This window comes from Sinocyclocheilus anshuiensis, unplaced genomic scaffold (assembly GCF_001515605.1).
Source record: "Sinocyclocheilus anshuiensis isolate Anshui unplaced genomic scaffold, SAMN03320099.WGS_v1.1 scaffold553, whole genome shotgun sequence".
Lineage (NCBI taxonomy): Eukaryota > Metazoa > Chordata > Actinopteri > Cypriniformes > Cyprinidae > Sinocyclocheilus > Sinocyclocheilus anshuiensis.
In genome coordinates this window covers 1,082,707-1,090,467 of record NW_015539821.1, presented here as the reverse complement: position 1 = coordinate 1,090,467, position 7,761 = coordinate 1,082,707, and positions in this window count along the sequence as shown.

Here is a 7,761-nt window from a genome sequence, read left to right as displayed (position 1 = left end):
AAAAAAAAAATAAAATATATATATATATATATAGACTCAATGGGGTGGTTGGTCTCCTTCCTATTCTTGATCCATGAAATTTTCATCATGAGCAACTTTCATGTTTCTTCCATAAAAGTAATCCAGCACAGCCAAAGTAGAGAGCAAACATAACCTCACATCCATCTGTCCGTGCCTGGCATCAGGATCACGAATCTCACCGAGAGCCTATATTTATTTTTCAGACATCAGAACACTTGAAGTACAAAAGTACAGAGCTGAGAGGGGTTTCTCTGAAATCTAGGCAATAGACTGAGTTTTTGGGGTAACATGCCAGTCTAGCCAATGTTATCTCCCATTTTTTACAAGGGCCAAAATCCATCAAGAGAAAAGCTGCTGTCTGCAGTTGAACCAAGTTACCAAAAGAAAAAAGGAAAACATTAAAACCACCTAAAATGGTTTTTAAATGAATAAATAAATCAATCAGTCAGGACTTGAGGGAAGTTTGGCTGCGTTTACACTTGGCATTAACATGCGATCACAAGATCGGATCATCAGTCAATCAGGACACGGTGCATTTACACTTGGCAACATCAAGTGATTTCTCTATCTGGATAACCGATCGGACCTCTCTTTCCCACGCAATATTTAAACAAGTCTTCTGACAGTTCGGTAGAGAGGAGTCGGGGTTTTGCGTCATGTCGACCTGCGAATGCAGACACGATGGCTAGATTGCATTTACTTTACACTGAGATCCGATCACAATGCATCCTCGACTACCTCTGGACCAGGACACACTGATCCGAAGCACATTTACACTTTTCTTTTCAATGTGTCTGTGGACAACATCTGGATACAGGTCAAATGTTAATGCCAAGTGTAAACACAGCCTTTTACTGAAAGATGTGCAGTACAACAAACATATTAAGGGAGTCCAAAAAGTCTGATACCTCAAGAAAAAATGCTTTAATTTAGCCCTTTTTACAATATAAATTACTATAATTATTTTTATTTATATATATTTTTTAATATATATTATTAGATTAACAATTTGAGAAAAAAGGTCATGTTTGTCTTATGAGTTCAGGTTTTTTCTAACCATTGAACTACATCGCCCACATTTATATAAAGAACCTATGGTCCCCCAAATGCCCACACGGTTAATCCAGCCCTGATTTTATTTCCAAGTTTTAATGAAATTTTAAATCTTAGTTTGGTCTCAAACTTATGCATTTAAAAGTACATGTCATGTAAACAAACAAACTTTGGTATTGTTTTTTTTTTATGCAAAATAATGTCAAGGACACATCTCCCCACTCAGAGATGGACTTCGCATAGAAATTGGTTTTGAATTTCCTAGTAATCACCTGAGTGAAGCCTCATACCGAATCCATAAAAAATACTGGCAACCAACACATATGACAGAAAGATTTTTGGTAATTGGGTATCAGGTTGAGAGTGAATGTATTGAGACTCCACTAAACCTGAATTCACACGAGTCTAGGAACTATGTCAAGGCCCCACTGTCTCCATCCCACTCGATATGTCCAGACAACATTCTCCAGCATCTACCTCCCATTGATTCATTCCCACTTTTATCTGTTTTCAGTTCTAAATTGCATCCCAAGAGTACCTCCCCTCCATTTAGTTGCTCTCCTCCTCTCACCGCTGTGGAGATACCAGTTAGCATGGCATTGCATAGCTCAATTCAACCATCCTAATTCGCGCTGCAGTAAACGTCAGGGTTATTATTTCTCCAATGTCTGATTCCTCTACACTTCTTTTGGCACACAACTTAATGAAAAACAAGATTCCTTCAAGTGGGCCAGCTCTTCTTCAGAAATCAATACGAGAAGATTGCTGAGAAGCGGTTATTCAGTTTGGTGAACTGTGCAACAGGTACAGCTTAATGACATAGTGTAAAATATAGGACAGAGCCGCCAGCTCCGTAACAACAGATTAGACATAATCCAGACTCAAAGGAAAATGTAAATGTATACCTGATGTCTTTAATAGGAAATAGTGTGAAATAGTAACATAGAACATAGAACAAATGGAAATCTGTGCTAGCAAACATGGAGTGATGATAAAGAAAGTGCTTGGGATGAACTGAAAAAAACAGCATGTAACCTAACTAAAGATATGGAAATAAAAAATTGTAAAGAATTTATGAATAATGTGTATACCAACAATGTGTTACTATATTTTGCATAAAGTAAAACTGCATTCAAAATACGCATTAAATAATAGTGATGCAATTAAATTGCATGCAACTTTTTTTTTTTTTACCATAACACCAAAACCAATACCAAGTTTTCGTTTAGCAGAAAAACAGTAATTAAATTAAATTATTTATGCTGTTCAGGGTGACGTGTTTTCAGGTGATAAACCAGTTGTAGTCAAATTATTTGTCAACAAGCCACCTCTCAGTATTTCAATCAAATTTTGGAACTGCTGTGAATGTGCAATACAAAATAAATTGCATATTCAAATTATATATGAATTTGGTTTCAGCACTTGTCCCACAAGGAAAAGTTCCAGCACTTTCTACAATCAGTCCAGCCTTGTTTCACTGCTTCATTAAAGGACAGTTCATTGCTAAAAATCAATTCACTCTCTCGGCAGGGTGCGAGGCAAAAGCTGTGGATTTTTACACAGACAAATGTGCTTAGACCCTTTCTGTGGAGAAAATCTACCTTATCTGACCTGCACAAGGCAGAAAGTTCCACAAAAAAAAAAAATAAATAAATAAAAATAATAATAATAATTCATTAATTCTTAAGACCACCTTTATCTCTTTTCCAGTTGTCCGTTTTAACATTCGACCGGATTCAGTCGCTGACCAATTTAAAAAACACTCACTAGTGATTCTCCGCTTTGAGTCCTGGAGTTTTATTCCCCCGTTGCCCGTCTGTGAATTAGACTGACACTCCAGCCTGGCTGCAGCGAGCAGGCCATAAACCCTGCCAGTCTAGAGTGTATAAAATAATAATGGCAGTGTTGCAAAACCCAAGCTGTGATAATAACAAGCTCTAATGGGGTGCTCTTATCGACATCGATTTCCAATAATTGAGATAATATAAAAAGTAGGTAATTACACTGTGCAAGCAGAGGGCGTCCTGTGCAAATATCATTATTATCAAATTGGAATGGAATGCCAGAGCGGAACATGCACCCATTAGGTCGGAGTGGCCCTGGGGAAATGCGGAAGAGAGGAGACACAAAGAAGAGAGATCCCCGTCCACAACCCCCAGCGCCCTCCACCCTTGGAGTCATTCATACCCTTGGCGAGAGCCATTTCTTCGACTGAAGCTGTGCCGTGGGCTAAATAAGTAAGGAGCTCTATTATGTCGGAGGTGTGTTTTTGAAGATGAGATCTACACAGCAAACACTGCATCCTCATGACCAAACACAGAGCAGCCATATAAAACAAGTGAAAGTGATATGATATACACAGTAAAGTATCTGCTAAAAGTTACACAATGAAATTTAAAATCGACACAGTTCTTGAATCTCATTTGTGTGATTTGAATATGTGCATATTCTTAACATGTCACAATCAGTTTTGAAGACATAAGAACTTAGGAAATGAGCATTTTGTTTTATATTGATGGTTGAATATTTAAATGCACAGGATAATTTCTGTCTTTTTATATTTAAATTACATTTGCCATATACAAACACTTAAGAGTTCTTTAAAAACGCTAATACTTTCATCGCCATAATTTCATATATTTCATTTTAACCTTAACATTTTTTTTATATTTTTAAACATTTCAAATGAATATGCATCTTTCATTCTTTCAATGTTGTTATGCCCAAATTTATTTTAAGCATTCAAAACCATATTTTCCGGAAAGGTTTTTATAATCTGAAATGTACTGCCACTCATTTTCATAATGACTTGCAATTAATGCAATTAACATCAAAAACACAAAACATGCACAAAGAGCACACATTTGGATTCGAGCCAAATGTGAGAGGTATGCGAGCCCAAGTTTATTTGTATAGCACATTTCCCACATGCCGGTAGTTTTAGTTTCACTTCAGATAAATGTGTCATAATATTGTGCATTTCTAATTTAAACATGAATGATATTTGAAAGCTGCACGTTGCAACATTATCAGTAAAAAAAAACTTAAATGTCGTTTCCTCACACAAAGCTATCGTAAAGCTTTAGAAGACTCGTACGGGCTTATTTTTATAAGGTTTTTGTTCATTTTTGGAGTTTGACAGCCCTTGATCACCATTCCCTTTCATTGTACAAAAAAATCTGCATTAACATTTTGCTAAACACAGCTGAAAGAAGACCAAAGGGGTTTGAAATGACATGAAGGTAAGCAAAAAAAAAACTGAATTTTCCTTTTAGGGTCAGTTATTCCTAAACTTTCACCCTAAACCAAACCAACATTATGCATCCACATCAATAGGTGTCAGTACAAAGTCAAAAACTGCTAGCACGAGCCAGCAAAATGCCACCTTTCTCTACTCTGTTTCCATACAACCTGGAAACTTGACCTTATAAATTTAAAAGTGAAAAAAAAATGGTAATTTCATCTGGAGCAACAGCCACATGTAATTCCAATAATGATCAGATCCGCCCTAGACGCACTGACACGATAATGACTGAGAGCACTTTTTTACTGACCTTATCGGGATTGCTTTTGCATTGTGCCTACCGCCTGGTCCTTTTCCAATGCATTAAAACATTAGAATAATTAGAGTGTGTATGATAATCGATTCACGTCATGTTCCACCCGGAGCCATAAACATGCATCGAAGAGGACGTGACCTCGCCTGCAGGTACGACGAGAAGGCCTTTTCCTCACTACCTTTTTTGCATTGCTGATCAACCCCCAACTCGCTCACATTCAATCAAAGTCACCACACCATTATTCATTACAAGTATTTGTTTTATGAAATCTCAGCCCAGGGGTGTGTTGTTTGTCCGCTTCCGCACACACATAAGCACATATGCACATACGCCCCTCCCACCTCTGGTAAAATTGTGCTTGTAAATGAAATCAGGCTTAACCATGCGTTGGCTTTTCATCAATCTCTGTGTGATAGCTGCTCGCCCTTGATTCATGGCTTCCACCATCTCCGGCTCCTCCCTGTGTGTGCAGAGATGAGTAATGACCCTCTATAGCCGGCTCCCCGTCGAGCTGTCGACCTAAGGGACAACCACAGGAACCGAGGATCACCCCTATCCATTACCCTCTCTAAACACATTCATAATCACACATTTGGCTCCTCCCTCCTTCCTCAAAAGTCCCAATCCTGCAACATTCCCATTGAATGATTTCTATCCAGCCATTCGAGAAGTAAAAAAAGCAGCTGGAGGGTGTTTGTGTGTGTGCGCCTCCCAGATACCCACGACATCTCTATCTGGCCAGTCCGACACACCATTAGCATAAACAAGCACCTGTGTCTGTGTCTACCTGTCAGGGCCCTGTCAGCATGGGTCTGCAGAGAAGAGCACGGTGCATTAACCCGGCCAGCTTATCTCCAACGCTGTCCACAAAGGGGGATTACAGTGCAGGAATTGCTTTTGGGAGTGCTGTCACTCAACCGCTGATTAGAGCCCAGCTCCGCTCCTCTATCGCCTCGCAAACAACAGGGAATCCCGATGGCCCTGGTGCCATATAGTTTTGATCGGACGCATCACGTTCGCTGTTGTTATCCTAAATCCGGAGAACTTAACGTGACCCGTTTGGACGTGCCATCTCTTCATTAACAGCGTTTGCACATTGCAGCGATATGGCGCAATTCAAAAACTCTACAGCTACCAAAGGCTAATCTATTGCAAAGAACTCGAGGTCAAATCGAACTGGCACAGAAGCTGCGCAGCTATACCGCCTGCTTAATTAAGCCTGGAACATAACACTGATGGCTATATTTTTCTTCTGTCAGAAAAACATATTATGGCCAACAGAGGACTGACAGAAAGCAAGCAAACCTTTAAATTAGGCTTTAATTAGCTCTGTGTAAAAAAGGAGACTGAGACCAGGCAATATGTAACCGATGACAGTTATCTGACACTCTCACACACAGAGACAATGCCTAATTAGCCAAAACCTATGTAGACTTTTCAAGAGTCAAACAATCATTTACTCATGTACAAGATCTGCAAGTACAATGTGCAATAGCTGAATGTAGAATGGACTGATGGAGACAGTACAATGATGTGGAGCAGTTAAGATAGCAAAATAAATATGCTTATTAACATTAAACATGGAGGAAAAAACGTATGGAATATGCTTTTGCTGAGGGCATCAAAAGCAGACTCAAACTTTATCATATTTTGGTGCAAATGCTTCCGTCACTCAATAATATGGTTAAGGTGGAAAATCTAAAAAATTGTCAATTTTCCTATCCAGTTAAGTTGGCGTAACACACCTTCAGATCCCACAAGCAAACAACAAATTTGCACTCGTGATACTACTACCAACAAATACTGATTTTGGTCACACTTTATTTTAAGGTCCAATTCTCGCTATTAACAAACCATTAACTATAACTTTTGCCTCAATAAACTCCTAATTTGCTGCTCATTAATAATTAGTAAGGTAGTTGTTAAATTTGAAAGAAGAAAGTCATATACACCTAGGATGCCTTGAGGGAGAGTAATAAAAAAGAGAGTAGCCGTCAGTGTGAAAAGTAAGTACTCTGCTGATGTCCATTCATGGCATCTCGCCATCAGCGCATCAGACAACATATGCGTCAGAGGCAGGGATGGACTGGCCATGGGGAGTATCCACGGTTGGCCAGTCGACTTGTGGGCCAGTTGTCGAAAACCAAATTTAGACACAAAGTAAATATGCAAAGATTTAAAGAAAATGTCCACCATCATAAGACTGGACCTTTAAAGTCCAGATAAAAACTAAGTAGCTATTTTGCTGTAAACTGCATGCTTGCGACACATATGCAGTTTACCTAACCTGCTATTTAAGACATATTACGGTATAGGGACAACACAATACATATAAATTAGATAAATTAGATAGATGGGGTTATATAATATGCAGCTGTAACAAATATAGTACAGAGTACATAGTACAGTGCCTTGCGAAAGTATTCATACTCGAAAGTATTCATATTTTTTTCACGTTTTGTTATGTTGCAGCCTTATGTTAAACTGCTTAAAATGCATATCAGAGCAAAAACCAAGCCCTGAGGTCAAAAGAACTGCCTGTAAAGCTCAGAAACAGGTTTGCGTCAAGCCACACGTCTGGGGAAGAGTTCAGAAAAAAATTCTGCTGCATTGAATGTTCACAGACGCATGTAGCCTCCATTCTCCATTATGGAAGACGCTTGGAACAACTAGGACGTCCAGGGCATTCAGAACCTCAGACTGGGCAGAAGGTTCACCTTCCAACAGGACAATGACCCTAAGCACACAGCGAGAGTGGCTTATGGACAACTCTGTGAATGTCCTTGAGTGGCCCAACCAGAGCCTTGGCTTGAACGCAATCAAATATTTCTGGAGAAACCTGAAAATGTCTGCCTGCCCCCATTCAAGCTGACAGAGCTTGAGAGGTGAAGAGGTGAGGCGAAGAATGGCAGATAATTGTCAAATGCAGATGTGCAAAGCTTGTCGCATCGTACCCAAAAAGACTTAAGGCTGTAAAGGTGCTTCAATTAAGTACTGAGTTAAGGGTATGAATACTTATGCAATGTACTTATTTCAGTGTTTTATTTTTAATAAATTTGCAAAGTTGTCACAAATCTGTTTTTTGCTTTGTCATTATGGTGTATGGAGTGTAAATTGATGTGGGAAA